This window comes from Cyanistes caeruleus, chromosome 1, assembly GCF_971803275.1.
Source record: "Cyanistes caeruleus chromosome 1, bCyaCae1.hap1.1, whole genome shotgun sequence".
In the NCBI taxonomy this organism is placed as follows: Eukaryota; Metazoa; Chordata; class Aves; order Passeriformes; family Paridae; genus Cyanistes; species Cyanistes caeruleus.
In genome coordinates, this window is record NC_141701.1 from 117,565,914 (window position 1) to 117,580,733 (window position 14,820).

A 14,820-nucleotide genomic window follows, 5' to 3' on the forward strand; every position below is an offset into this window, starting at 1 on the left:
TTGAGATATTGCCGGGTTTGCTGTGAAGAAAATAAAGTAGCAATTCAACTGGACCAAAAGAACAACTTCAAGCCTTGCAACTGGACTGCCAAAGGGGGCAAAGTGAGGAGGCAAGTGGCAGTGTGAGAAAAATATGTACATTTTCTCATATTCTCTCACTTCTTTTTTTCTAAAAATGTTTCATCCTGTTGTTTCCTCATTCTGACTGCTCAGATCTGTGTGATTTAAACACTGCTGCAGACGAGGTTTGGTACTAAACAGAGTTATGTAAGTCATGGTCAGACAGGAGTTTTGAGGTTTGTCAAAAAGGTTTTGGTGACTTTTCAGGTTTATAAAGCTGTGGTCCATGACAATTCATTGGAGACTGAGATTTTTGCCAGATTATATTGCAACTCAACACAAGGAGGCTTGAGATCAGTCTCCACACTTTCCTACTTTCTATCAACACAAAGTCCCTAAACTGCAGGGCAGTTCTTACTCTTCCCATTGCTGCCATTTCTGGGTTCCAAATTAAATGGATGATTATGAGGGAACAGGATAATGAGGAGTGGAAGCTGCTCTCCATGGCATTTGAGTTTGTCCACTTGTTCAGGCAAGGATGAAGGCATTAGAGTACTGCAAAGACACGTGGATTCTACTTCCATCTGGCAACAAACTGTCACACAGTTTTGGGAAAATCACTCTGCTCTCTGCCTTGCCCTCTTATTGCTTATGGAGTGGGACTGCTGCGCTCCATTTTCATATGGGGGTGCATTGAAAACCACTGACTTTGTTTTCTGTACAAGTATCCTGAATGAACAGATTTTCTGCTTTGCCTTGTGTAATTGTTTAATGTGATGAGCTTAAAGAGTTCTGCTGACTAAGGAAAAAATGAAAATAAGGAAGAAAGGTAGAAGGAGATCTTCCTTCACAGCAGCTTTCTCCACTGAAGTGTCTGCCCTTCAAGGTCCATCTCCAGCACAATACAACTACCCCAAAAAAGGATCCTGTTGGTGTAATTTGAAAATCTTAATTTGAAACAACTGTAATATACGATGTTAATATGTGGGTAGCCCTAACCAGTCTCAGAATATTTTTATACTCTTGAAGTGGGTGTGCTTTTGGCTAGTTATAATGTACTTATATGAAGGATTTGTCATCCAGGGTGATTTGTTTGTGAAATGAGTATCTTTCAAGTCATTATTGAAATTTTTGCCATAAAGAATTTCTGTTGTCTCTTTCCTCCCTGGCCCATCCCCTGCTGAAACTTGAGTTTGACCTATTCAACACTGAGATGATCTGGAAGACTCGTGTAAAGGAGAGAATATGCAAGTGGTTTAAGTACTTTATAAAGCAGATCAATTCTTTTGCAATTTCTAATAAAGTAGTTCAGGAAAAAACAGTGTGTAGAATAATTTTAGCAAACATGAAGATAGTGAAGTTCAAAGTTAGGTTTCCAAAAGTGGTGGGATCGTGGGTTAGCCTATGGTTCTGTTAAAGAATTTTTCCTTTTATTAAAGTCTTAGAAGAAATAGAAGTGGATTTGGGGAATCTCTTGTTCTCTTTTTTGTGTTTTGCCTCAGCTTAAACAGGGAGGAAATGCTTATGCCACTAATACTTTGAAGACATTGATCATAGTGGTAAATAGTAACATATTTTTCATATTTTATATTTCACCAGGTGAAGTACTTCATGGCCTTTTTTTATTCTTTAAGCAACCACGAATAGAGTGCTTTTATATTTGTCACAGTCTTTGGTTATCAGATTCCCATGTAAGTTTGTCAAGCATTCAAAAAAACCAATTCACTGCTTAGGTATTCTTTGTATTTGATACCTGCTTCAGTTTATCTCGGTCTTTTCTCCTTTCACAGGTTTGAAGTCAGTTCTTTCCCCCCACTGCTCCATTTTCTTTCTTTCTTTCTTTTTTTTTTTTCTTTTCTTTTTTTCAACCATAATGCACATTTTATGGCCTTGTCCTTTCTTTTTGGCAAGTTACCAGTAGGTGGATTTTGAGACACTCTTGCTTGAGCGTTAATTGTCCTCTACAAATTAGCCAAAGTCCCTGGCTTTTGAATCAATGCAAACTGCAGAAACAAGGACAGAGCCAGCAGTAAAATTAAAAGCAAAATATTCTCTTGGCATGATAATTGGATGAGAGCACAACTACACAAGCAGGTGTAGTATTTGGAGTCTAAGTCAGTGGTGTGGCCTGTTAGATATTGATTCAAATGGAGGCTTAAAATGTATAAAGATTTGAATTTTCCTTGAAGAAATCACACTTTTCTTTGTTGTTCAAATACCTGCATCTGAAGCATATCCTAGTTTATCTTATTGCTTGTCTGTAGCATAGCTGCAAGATAAAGGCAAAATCTTTAATCAATCTTTAACAAGATTAACAAGATCTGCTTACCTGGGTGTTAAACAGCACACTTTTCTCAGCAGATCTCTCCCCCATAGAAAGTGTCCTTGTTTTGAAAACAATTTTTTTTTGAATAACATTTAATTTTATCATAGTATTTTTTTAATGTGTTTGGATTATATTAGAAAATAGTGGAAATTGCAGGTTTTTTCTATGTATAGTAAGAGTAAAATTTTGAGGTGTGAGTAAACAGGAGAATTTATCCTAAGAAAGTTAGAAAAGGCTGAAGAAAAGGAAATTCTAAATCAATGTCTTTGCTCAGTCCCAGACACAAACAGAAACAGACACAAACAGTCCCAAACACAAACAGAGAAAGCAGTGTGCAAAAGCTACTATAAAATTCAATTAAATGAAATACATGTGAATATATGTGTTCATTAAGTGGATATTTATACGCATTTATGATGTTATTGTTGTACACTCTTTAGTGATTCAAGCATGTAACTGAAAGCTGTACTTGAGACTTTCAAAGATCTAAGTGACTTAGATCATGTTTTCAGCAATAATATTGGCACTCATAAGCATTTATTTCCTTGAAAGTTAGCAGAGCCATGTAGTCCCAGGTCTTTGGAGCTTTGACATTTACAATGGGAATTCTTATTTGTGCTTGTTTATACACAATTTAAAAACTAAGAAGGTATAAAAATTAATATACGTGAAGAAGCAACACTAAGAACGTCTTTCATCCAAGCATTTTTTTCTGCCTTGCTGCCTCCTCCAGGTATCAGTGGCGCAAAGCACTCTGAATACAGCAGAGATCAGGAGGGTTCATCTCTAGGGTCCATCCCTTAGGCTGGAGATGGATTAGATGCCAGCAGGCACAGATCTGGAATCTGGTGGAAGAGCTGTAATTGTGTGCTGGTGATACCTCTGCTGGCAAACTTTGTCCTTCATCAGGTCAAAGTGATTCAGTCAGTTTTCTGGAGGGGATAAGAGCCAGAGATGGTTTGTTTCTGCTCCTGTAGCTTTGCTGAGAGCTCCTTAAAGAACAAGTTTGTGGAAGAGGGATGACTGATGCTTTCTATTTCTTTTCCAAACTGTACTATACCCTGCTTGTATTTTCCATTTACCTCCAGTGAATTATTAAAGGTATATCCCATGCTTGACTTTCGTGAGAAATGTTAGATGCAAGGTTTAGAAAGTATGGGTACTGAGTCCCTTAATCAATCATCCACTAATTACCAAGCTCATTTGGGAAAAAGAGCATGGAAACCCTGCTCAGGAATATCTAATACTGCATAACTTGCTCTGCAAAGTGCACCCAGACAGTGGTGATACGCTTTTTGCAGAAGGGGAGCCAGGCCTGGAAGGCCATGATAAAGGCTGGTCCTCTGGAGGAGCCAGTCACAAATATTCCCACCGTGTGAAAGGTCTGTGGCCCTGCAATGCACCAGGGCAGACCAGGGCTGGATTGGCATAAATGCAGTTTAAAATACCAGCATGTTGTGCCCATGCCACAGCTGAGAAGATTACTGATGTGTGCCTCCTTCCCAGCTCTGCAGCCAGGGTCGTGGCAGTGACACTGATGGGATGGTTCAGCCACACGTCTGCCTGGCTTGGGAGTACAGGGCTGCTCTGCTACTGCAGCACTGATCATGACATTAGTCTAAATGAGATTTTGAGGCAGTTCATGCCACATTCTCTCTCTCCTGTAAGGCAAAGGAAGCCCACATGGTCCCTTCTGAACAGTACCAGGCTTGCCAGCGTGGCATGTTCAGCAGGAGCTTGATCTCCAGCCAGCTACACTCTGCTTTAGCCACAGTGTAACAGAGAGCTGATCAAAACTTGTGCATGCAGGAGGGACAGGCCTTGCTACCTTGCTCACCAACTCCACTTCAATTTATTAAAAAATAATTATCTGCAAGGTGGTGTCACACAGCCTTCTAACTTCGCTGTTGTCTTTTGGCCAAATTTCAACTTCCTGCACTGAACCTTCACAATCATCTCAAGAGTTGGTGGGGAAACCTGCGTTTGTCACTAATTTTTGTTAAAGAAAGCATCTGAACATGGATGTTTCCTGATTGTCTTCAGCCAAAGAGCATTGAAGATTTTAGATCTTGAAAGCTGAAGGTCTGATAAAGTTACCAGCAACTGGAAAGAGTGGATATGATGGAAAATATTAGCCTGGGGTAACAATGGATGGAGCAGTAGCAATACCTATAATTATGACTGTAAGTAACGAAACAGAAAGGAAAACTACATTCCAAGGGATTTAAGAGGGTTTTGGGGTTTTTTTTTTAACCTGGGCTAGATTGTCCCCTTCCATGTTAAAACCCACAGAAGGGGATTTTAGGAAACTTCTACACGCCAATCTGCAGACTTGTCCCAGACTCATCCCTGAGGCAGAATCTCTTTTTCTGTTCTCCAAAGGGGGCAGATTTGCTATTCCAAGTAGGCACACAGATGCCTGAGCTATCTTATTTCAGGTCCTTCCCTAATGATCTTTCTTATTCCTCACCTTACCCAAAGTTATCCTATTTTCTTTGGAAGCAACCTTTTAGCTGTCTTGGTTTTTTTGGGAGCAGTCTCTGGAATGGAAAAGGGAGAGATGGAAACTGCAGCCTTTGACCCCTGGCTGCACAGGTTGTATAGAGAGGTAAAGGAACAGCAGAGATGGGGAAAAATCAGATTTGGCTGGAAGGAAAGGATCTGCCCAGAATGAAGAATGCTAGTACCGGGCTGCTGGCTTGCTGTTTTCTTCAAATATTATAACTGCCCTTCTGAGTTTGCTGAAAAACATAAATAAAACAGCACTGTGTTATATTAACATTTTTTATAGTATAGTATTTTTAATATAACTTTTGGCAGCATGTGCTGAGAAGCAGAGATTTTCTCTGAAGTGTGGTACCTCAGAAGAAAGGCTGTTTGTCCCAAAGTGGCATGTTGTTTCTTGACCTTTCACAGATGTTTCATGAATTTGTCATCCTGAGCTACAGAATTGCTTTTGTTAGGATGTAGAAATAGCTCTGTACTTGCAGAGCTGTTGGTGACATGACTCATGGTCCCACTGAATAGACTTGGACTAGTGCAATAGCTGGATAGAGGGAGGGATTTTTTTTTCAGTCTGTTGTAGTAACAAAGGAGAGAAATTGCTCTACCTTTTGCTTTCTCCTCCTCCAACCAGTGGTAAAAGTCCTAAATAAATTCATAAGAAAAATGAGTGATGATGTGTAGTAAGGATTTATTACTTTACCAGTTACTTGAATTTCTCCCTTAAGGTTGCACAAAGGGCAATTGGAGGTGTTTTCTTCATTCATAGAGCAGGGTGTAGGCAAAACCAGGTAATGAAGAGCAAAGCTCAAAACAAATTACGACACTGTGAAAGAATCTGCCTTCAGTCACAGGGGAGTCCTTATAAAATCATCCAGTTTATCAAGAAAGCATAGTCTGGGATTTATTATCTAACAAATGTTTATTGTTTTTAATATCCAGTGAGTGTTTTTCAGATTCATGTCCTAGAAAATGAGGCAAACATTCCTTCAAGCACTTGCTGGAACTGTCTGTGGACATTATGGAGCCATGTCCTCTTAGCCTCTCCTGAATGACAGCAGGCACCTTTAAGACAGCCAGCTGAGATACTTCGTGCCTCTCTTGGCTGCCCAGGTTGCAGGACACAAACAAAGAGCAGATCAAGCCCTTTTTCTGGACTGCAGAAACCCAGCTGAGGACAGAGGGTTGATTACAAGACTGGAGGGTGGAGGTTCATCTTTGGACCAAAATGAACACTCTTCCTGGAGGCCACTGCAGATGCAGTGGCAGTACCGCAAGGCAAAGACAAGGTTCCCCCTAGAGAAGTTACCCCATCCTTGCTGTGACAGGCACAACTATCATCCTACCTGGGGTCAAGGTGGCTCTGATGCTGGCAGTTCTCACCACCTTCCCAGCTGCATCCCTTTATATCACCTCTGCCTCTTTTCTCTCAGCCTGCATTTTGGTGTTTGCGCCCCCACGATGAGCAACAGGCCTACAGCAACAGGCCAAGAAATCTTCCTGTAGTTGCCCTGCATTTTGTCAGTTTGAGGTAGGAAGGTGTTTGAATTAGATGATGGGCCCAAAAAAGAAGAAACAAGTCCTCTTGTGCATATTACTGAGAGAAGTGAATTATCCTGGAGTTGATTGACTCTAAGGGAGGGCAACACTTTCCCTGAAGACCCATGCAGCAGTGATGTCTATGGCAGGAAGTGGTTGGCTTGGCCCTCACCATTTTGGTCAAGTTTGCAAGATTGTTGTCAGAAGTTGTGCCTGATGCCAGGATAGGCAACCTCAGGTGCAGACTGCACAAGTCCTCAGGGGGACTCATAGATTCCTGCTCCATGGTGTCTTTTTCAGAGAGATGGTTCTTAGGGCTTCTCTGCTCTTGGTTCCTGGGAGGACAGAAGGAGAAGCAGTATGACAGTGGTGTGAAATCAAATTACATGAGATATGATGTTGGTAATTATGAGGGTAAAATGTATAAAAGTTTGAATTACAACATATAAATCCTGTCACTTATATCCTTCTTTTGTATTGATGCAACTTTTAAGTTGATTCTTAAAAATTCAATACCCAATAAACAATCAGTGCAGTGGAGCAGGAACTGAGCTTCAAAACAACAAGCATGTTGTAAATATTCCACTACTCCCAGGAGCAGGAGTGAGGGGAAGAGGCTGTTCCACAAGGAGAGTGGCAGTGACCACAGCATAGCTATGAGGGTTGAAGGTCTGCTCTGGGTTGTTCCAGAACACATCCTCTCCATGGAGAGGCACCTTGGAGATGTACCAGGTGTTGCTCTTGATATTTGCTTGCAAATACCAGAGAGAAAGGCTGCCCTGTGTGTTTTCCTCACTCGCCCCATTGTTCAGGGTCAGGATTAGACCAGGAACCACTTCCTCCCATCTCTGTGGGTCACAGAGAAGGGGTAGCGGGATGACACAGGTATGCAAGACAAGTGGTGTCACTGCAGGAACTCACTGAAGGGGTCACTGGCCCTTCCCAGGAAATTCGTGCCTGGATACCTGTTCGAGGATGGCCAACACCAATTCACAGGGATGTTAAATTCTTCACCAGTACTGCCATGTACTGCCCCAGGCACTAACTCAGCTCCTCACTGCCAGAACTAAGGGTGGCCTACAAAGCTGTCTGACTCCACAGCCACTAATAGTGATCCACCAATTTTCAGCAGCCCAAAATTTATGTGGTATGGATGGTGGCCTGTTGGTTGTCTTTGGTAGCAAAGCACATTGTGTATTTTACAGTTCATTTATAGTCTCTGAGGTAGCTAATGCTGATTTATGTCCTTCCCCTGTGAAATCCTAGTCTTCTGGTGTCAGAATGGCAGGCCTGCTCCCAGCATGCTAATAGGACCAGACATAAGCACAGTCAACTTGCCACAATGCACGTCTCTCACTTGCCTTTAAAATATCCCTACAGGGTAAGAAATAAAGCCTATTCATAGGCTGTCCCTAAAACCTTTTGAATCCTCCCTAACAGAGACAGTGTAGCAAGAAAAGCAATGGTTGTAGGAACAGCATCAATAGCCGTTGGACTGAGTTGTAGAGTCAAACTTCTCCAATATCACTAGTCAGCAGAAATAAGATGTGTCAAGCCCAGTGGCCTTTATGGGACAGAGGCCTCTTGAGGGTATTCACCTATTCAGCCCTGCTGCCCATAAGAACTCTTCACTTAGTCCTTGGAGCCACTTGTGAAGACCACACCAAGATAACTGAGGCTCCCAGTCTGGGGAACTTCGGGGTGTGTGTCTCTGGGACCATTTCTAGTTGCTTTGCTGTGGTCCTTACCCAATCTAGCACAGCCATGAGCCTTCGGGCAGCATTGTGCTTGTGGGAATTTTTAATCCAGCCCAGCTAATATAAATCTCTGGGCTTTCCCCCTTGGGAGTATTGCTGTGTGAACAGAAGGTTAAGAAAACAACAACAACAAAAAACATCAAACAAGCCATAGGAACTGTCATGGCAGGTCAGACAAAAGTCTTTCCATTATAAGCAAAGCAAAGATACTGAGAGGCATTTCTTGAGTATGTGCTCCCAGCTTCCTGGCCACCAGCTGCTGCTCAGGGACATTCTGTTCTGTCATACTCCAGTCTGCACCTCCTGGCGCTGCTTTGGTTGCACATAACATTGTCATTACAGTGACTCCCGGGACTGCAAGAATGGATGGACACTTTGCTGTGTTTATCAGCAGAAAGACAGTCAAAGGCAGTTCTGTTTGTGAGCTTGGCATGCAGGTTTTATTCTCTGCAACAGGGAAAAGATGGGAACAGTCAGAGTTTAGCAGAAAAATAGAATAGTCATGGGGAAAGAAACAGAAAAAAATGTATCTGATTAATTTTGCATCTGTTCTTACTTATGGACTATGCTCTTGTGTTGACTGGTTACATCAGATTCAACATTCAAATGTAATGCGTGAATTATTTTTAACTCCAGCCTGGTAAATATCAACTATCTGCTGCTTAGACTGCCTTAGCAGATAAGTTGCCAGGCTGAACTGAATTCATTAACCAGCAACAGTAAAAACATTTACAGGACAGGAATCATCATCAGAGGAGGGAATTAAGATATCCCAAAGTGCAAGCAAACACACCCTGACATTTCCCCAATAGAAAAATTAGTCAACAGGACTATGAACTCCCAAACTGATCTGTGTCCCCTCAGCTTGGCCTCCCTGATTGTAAGCTGGAAGAAGCCTCCACCCAAGCAGGCTGAAAACATCTGCTGCACAACAGAAATTTTTCCTTGCACATCCACCCACCTCCATTTTCCCAATTGCTGGACTCATATGAAAGAGTTGTCAGTGCAGCAGCTCCCTCTCAGGTGGTCTCTACCCATCGATGTGGCTTTATTGACAAAGTATCTGTGTATCCTATGTGCTCAGACATTTTGGTGAAGGTCACATGGCAAGTGCAGCTCTAAGTCACTGAGTCTTCTGCCTGAGTACATTCTTCATGCTCAAGTGCATCTCAGAAGTCAAAACAGAGTCCTAGAGACAGACTTTTTCATAGCCTAAATGTTCTGTAACATGCTTTTTTAATTAGATGGTAAAGAAAACCAAGTGATCCCTTTCTTCTTGCTCGAATGATTCTTAGAGCCACCTTTTTTCTACTATCCTACTCCTTCTCCTCTTACTCTAAAACGAAGAAACTTCCATCATTTTGCCCTCAGCACCATTCCCAGGAGTACTGCCTGCTTCTAGAAAGCAGCACTGCCCCTCTATTCTTGTATTTCAGACTTGCGAGATGGAATAGCTTGGTGGGACCTTTATAACAGATTTTTTTTGCCAGTACAAATAGCAGCTTGAGCTGTTCTTGTACGTGCTGCTGCCAGTGGGCTTTACAAGGCCCCCAAGAGGTGGGACAGCAGATTGGGGCACCTCAAGGAGACAGTGGTTTAATTTCATCTTGCTACAAGTGCAATGGTACCAATTCTGAGTCACCTCCTTTGACCACCCTGCCATCTCAGCTATGCCTCACAGGCGCATTATTGGGATTTCTTCTGCCATCTACACCAAGAGTTGCCTTCATTTGGTTCTGTTGGGGCAGAAGTACTGCTGAAGACCCTAGGAGAGAAATATGTTTCCTAATTATCTCAGGTGGGCCCAATGGTCCAGGGTAGGCTTCTCAGCTGATGTTTTTCTGAAAATGAGATTTGTTTAAAAATGAATGGTTTAAGTTCAGTTACCTAAAACCTCTGGGTGAATCTTTTCCTGCAATCAATGAGAAAGCTGGGCCAGAATTAAAAAATAGGAATGGGACTGTGCATGTAAATGTAAGAAAAGGAGGGACAGGTGGGAAAACAATGTATAAACACCTCTTGCTAAAAGACAGAATTTCTCTTTCCCTGAGAAAACCCTGAGAGTGGGGAGAGATATGCTTGGATTCAGCCTTAGATACAGCTGGGAGCAGGGCAGGATGGCAGCATTGTCCTTGCACTTCTGCAAGGATGCTGCTCTGTACAGCTGGGTAGGAGGAAAATCTCACCAAATGATGAGTTACAGGCCTTGGTCTGGCCAGAGGTGCCACTCCTGGCTTGGTTACTTGGATCTGGAGGCTTATGATCCAAAAGCAGACTGAAAGATGTTCAGATCTGTGAGCTGAGTGGTTCAGGGCTTCGTGTGGGTAAGAAATGAGGTATTGAAAATGTTTTTACATAGAGGCAGGCAGTTGCTCTGATGAAGTCTGAGTCCACCTCCAGTTCTTCTGGTTTGAAGAGACAAGATTCTGAATTTCCTCTGGTCAGATCAAAAGGGATAAATCCAGTCATGCTGTTGCAGCTGAGGGTTGAGTCATGTGAAGACAGGAGGGAGCAGCAGAGTCAGAGCTCTTTTTTTTTTCTTCACTATCTTGAAATACATTATTAGAGACTTGGATGATGATGTAGACTCTCTCATGTATAACTTCAGAAACTGCTATAATCTGCCATACACTGCTATAACCTGTGCACATCTTCCCAGTGCTCTTCTTTAAACAGAAATGTTCCTCACTGCTGGATTTTTGGACAGGTTTTCACTGCTAATAGGTCAGAAGTTAAGGGAACTTGGTTAAGTGCATGTACTTCACATAGAAGGTCTGTTCCTATGAAAAAAATACTTGATTTGTACCTAATAAAATATATGTGAAAAAATAGGGATTATGATGGTGCAAGGAAATTCTTTGAACCAGGAAAATAAATTAGCCATTCAATTTTCAAGGAATCTATATGAAGATACAGATCCAGCCTTTTCTGGAGGCAAAGTGGTAATGTGGAGGGTTCATTCAAAATGAAAGCAGCTAGCTTGCCAAAAGGTTTTGATTAAACAAAATTTTATGCTTGGAAATTTACATCATTTCTTAATCCTGTTCCATAAAAATATACTGCCATACCTAAGTGTTTAACTTCACATTTGTAGGAATTTGATCCAGTTTAACACATAGTAAATTAGTTATGTGAATGTTGCTTGCTTTATGCTACTTTGTCTGTTCCTAATACTCCGCCTGTCTGACATTCCACTCTGCCCACATGTTCCATCCCTGACATATAAAAATATAAATTCAAGATGAGAAGATTAGGACCACCCTGGAATTTCTGCTTTCTTTTATTTTTTTGAAACAAAACCCCTGTATTTTGGCTTACATATAAGTTAAGAAAAAATAGAAGATGATAAGAATTCATTTGCAGATGATATGGAATATATGGATTTGCAGCGTACATCTCTATGTTTGTGTAGAGTTACAAGGCTCATGTCATGTTTTCAGGATCAGGTCAAAGAGAAGAGCAATGAGTTTGTTTTCTACATAGAAATCTTATCAGTGAGAAGAAGAGAAAAGTTTCCCAGGTGATCAAAGTACATTTTAAACCAGCTGACTTTGGGAGCTAATATTAATTTGGGGGGGGGTGGGATTTGGGTCAGATATGAAAGGATTTAATCCCCACATAGTTAATCTTCTCAGGAGCTAATTTAAATGGAGACTGATCTGTCAATTACAGCATTGCTTCACTACGCAGTAGAACTTCTGAATTACTGAGGTTTAATTTAGCTTGAAAATTTGTTAAAGTACTCTGTTACTAGTACAAATAAAATGAAAGCAAATGACTGAATTGAGAAGGAAGTCTGGGTTTTTTCTCCCATCTTGAGGATGGATTCTTTTGACTTAAATTGTATTTGGGAAGGTTGTTCAAGGATGGATCTTGGTGATATTTTTGTATATTTTAGTGAAAAATGTAGATTCAAAGCAAAGAAAATTATCTTTGAACTTTTCAATTTATAGAAGCAGGTTTTTAAAGTGGCAGAAAAATAAATCCAAATGTTAGTATCAGTATTTTCTCCTGAAATCCATTCGTTCTTTTGAAACAAAATTTAGCTTTTATACCTGAAGAATGTTTTGAAGAGCCTACTATTTCCTGTACTCCCAGAATGAAACGTATCATGTCACGCTGACCAAAACCGTCTGTTTGACTGACAACAACACCTTTGACTATTAATTTCTGTGTCAAAATTTGATGTGTTTCATTTCAGGTTGCTCTAGAACAGCACCTTTGACTTGAAGGTTCATATATCAGCCACCAGTCTCTGTTATTTGTGCAACTCTTTTCTGGGAGTCTGGCCTCTGAGAAGACACCAGGGTAAGGGCTGGCCTATGGAACTGGCCTGACCAATTGGAGAAAACATTCCATTCTCAAAAATGTCCTCCTTACATCTAAATTTAGTTAAAATTCATGTCTTTTGAATCTTGTTCCACACAACAAATGTTTTGCCAGGCTCCATAGTGATAATACAGCAGTGTTTTAATAGCGTTAGAGAAGACAATGACATAGGCAGCTGCCTTAAATTGCCAGAAGTTTTGCACTCTCTAACAAATACAACTCAGTGTTGGCTGATTAAATGTGGAAGTAATTTATCCAAATGAAATACGAGGCCTTGTGCCAAGATTTTTATGTGTGTGTGTATGCTGGATTGGTCAAGAGTATAAGGCATACTAATATGGGAATCTTTGCTAGGTTTCGGATAATGTTTCTTGTTTCTGACTACTGCTTGTCCCTCCAGATTGCTGCCACTTAGCATTGGGACATTTTAGAAGATAAGAGCTGGGTGCATGGTTGTTTCTTAAATCCATTGGTGTATTTGGTCTTCCGAGTCCTTACTGTCTGCTGCTTCTGCACCACACTTTGTAGAATGCATTTTTACTGAAAAAACCCTGGCTGCCACACTTCATTTCTCCTTGGTCAGCTTCCCATTGGGTATTTATCAAATTCCCCTTCAAAGCAGTGTTAAGGTTCCTGTTGATTTCAGTAAGCACTGGAACAGATTTTTGTGCTGTATTATCCTGTTTGTTTTGTGGTGGCAAGTTAGTCTGGGGCCTTGAACTTTTCTGTCTCTGAAGAATTTTGAAAGATGCCTGCCCCTCTCTTGGTGCCTGTTCTGCCTGTTTCTCCTTGGGCCCCTTTAGCATGGAAAGGTCTCAAAAATGTACCTGAACCATTGCTTAGGGATGGGGACATTTGCTCCCCTGCTGTTCTGGATGTGTAGCAGAGAAGAAACCAGAGTGCACAAAGGCCACTGAGCTCTGGGGAGAAATTGCTGGAGGCACCAGGAAATTTTTTGCTTGCCTATATGAAACCACATCTTGGCATGACAGGCCAGCAGAGCAGTGAGCTACCTTAGGATGCCAGTGAGTAAGATATTAAGGAAAGCTAATAAAATTTTATCTCCAACCTGGGTTAGCTGCTCTCCACTAAATTGATCAGAGCTTGGCTATGGCATGAGGGCACAGCATCTCTTCTCTGCCAAACTGGGGTAAACCCAGTCACTGTTCATCACCTCACAAGACATTACTTACACTGGGACACAACATGCCTCTCCTTCCTTGGGACTATCAGTTTGACAGGAAGAGCAGGCATTACTCAAATATCTTCTTTGTGTTGCGTCCCTCAGCTGAATACACCCTTCTAGCCAAGTGTGCAAGAACTTGAAATTTATTGTGTCAGTCCTTCTCTTTCTCCTCTGCATTTATTTGTCTTTTCTGAAGTTTAATGCACTGTAGCGGGTTTAACAACATATGACAGTAAAGATTCAGGCTTGCATATGTTACAATTCATTGTTATTACTTAGCACTAAAAACTTCCTGTGGCTGCTAGACAGATAAAGGACGGAGATTCTCCAGAGCCAAAGATGCTCTTCTGTATTATTCAGTTGTTTTTTAACCTTTTTTTTGCTACGAATGATTGCTGAAAATAGCCCTGCTGGTAAAAGAAAAAAAAATAAATTAAAAAGCCCTAAACGTTTACATCAACATAAAACACCTCTAGTAAGGTACTTTGTTATACAGGAATAAATAAAGTTGATTTTCTTTATTTTGTTCCTCTTTCTGCAAGAGCTTTTATATAATTTAGGGACGGAGGTTAAGAAAAGCTTGGAACATTACTTTCCCTTTAATCCTTAGATCTCTCAACTAACTCTACATTTTGTTTTCATGCTGCAAGGGAAAAAATATTTTCCTGGCAGGTTGAGAATGATTTTTCCATTAATCTTTCCTTTTGGAGCCAAGATACATTTTTTCACAGAGATCTGATGTGACATAATACTGTACCTGGAATTTCACACTAAGGAGAGTAGAAAAACATTCTCAATTCTCACCACAGCAAGCACTCACAACTGGGCTCCAAACCCTCAAGCAAATCCAAGAAACCAAAAGAGCAATTTAAAAATGGGACAGGAAGGGAATATGGGGCATAGTCATTTCCCATGGGGAATGAAATGTCGTGCTACTTATTAAGACCTTTCAAAGATATGCTGATAGAATATGGTATGTAGCAGCACAGGCCAACAATTACCTTGCTTGAAAGTTATCTCAGCAATTTGAAATCCTATTAATTAAAAAAAAAAAGGCACATCAGGGCAGAATCTCAAAGTGTAAATGTGAGGAGCAATAGAAATGTTTCAGATTAATGCAA

The 14,820-nt window shown here is 41.0% G+C and overlaps 1 long non-coding RNA gene across 1 annotated transcript in view; it reads left to right on the plus strand.

Annotated features, from left to right (window-relative positions):
* LOC111923447 (uncharacterized) overlaps positions 1–14,228 on the plus strand; it is a 59,358-nt gene extending 45,130 nt beyond the window's left edge. Inside the window, exons 4-5 of the long non-coding RNA XR_015276942.1 lie at positions 11,625–11,704; positions 12,386–14,228. This is a non-coding gene — a long non-coding RNA (uncharacterized LOC111923447). The remainder of the gene's footprint in view (positions 1–11,624; positions 11,705–12,385) is intronic.
* Positions 14,229–14,820: the final 592 nt, after the last annotated feature.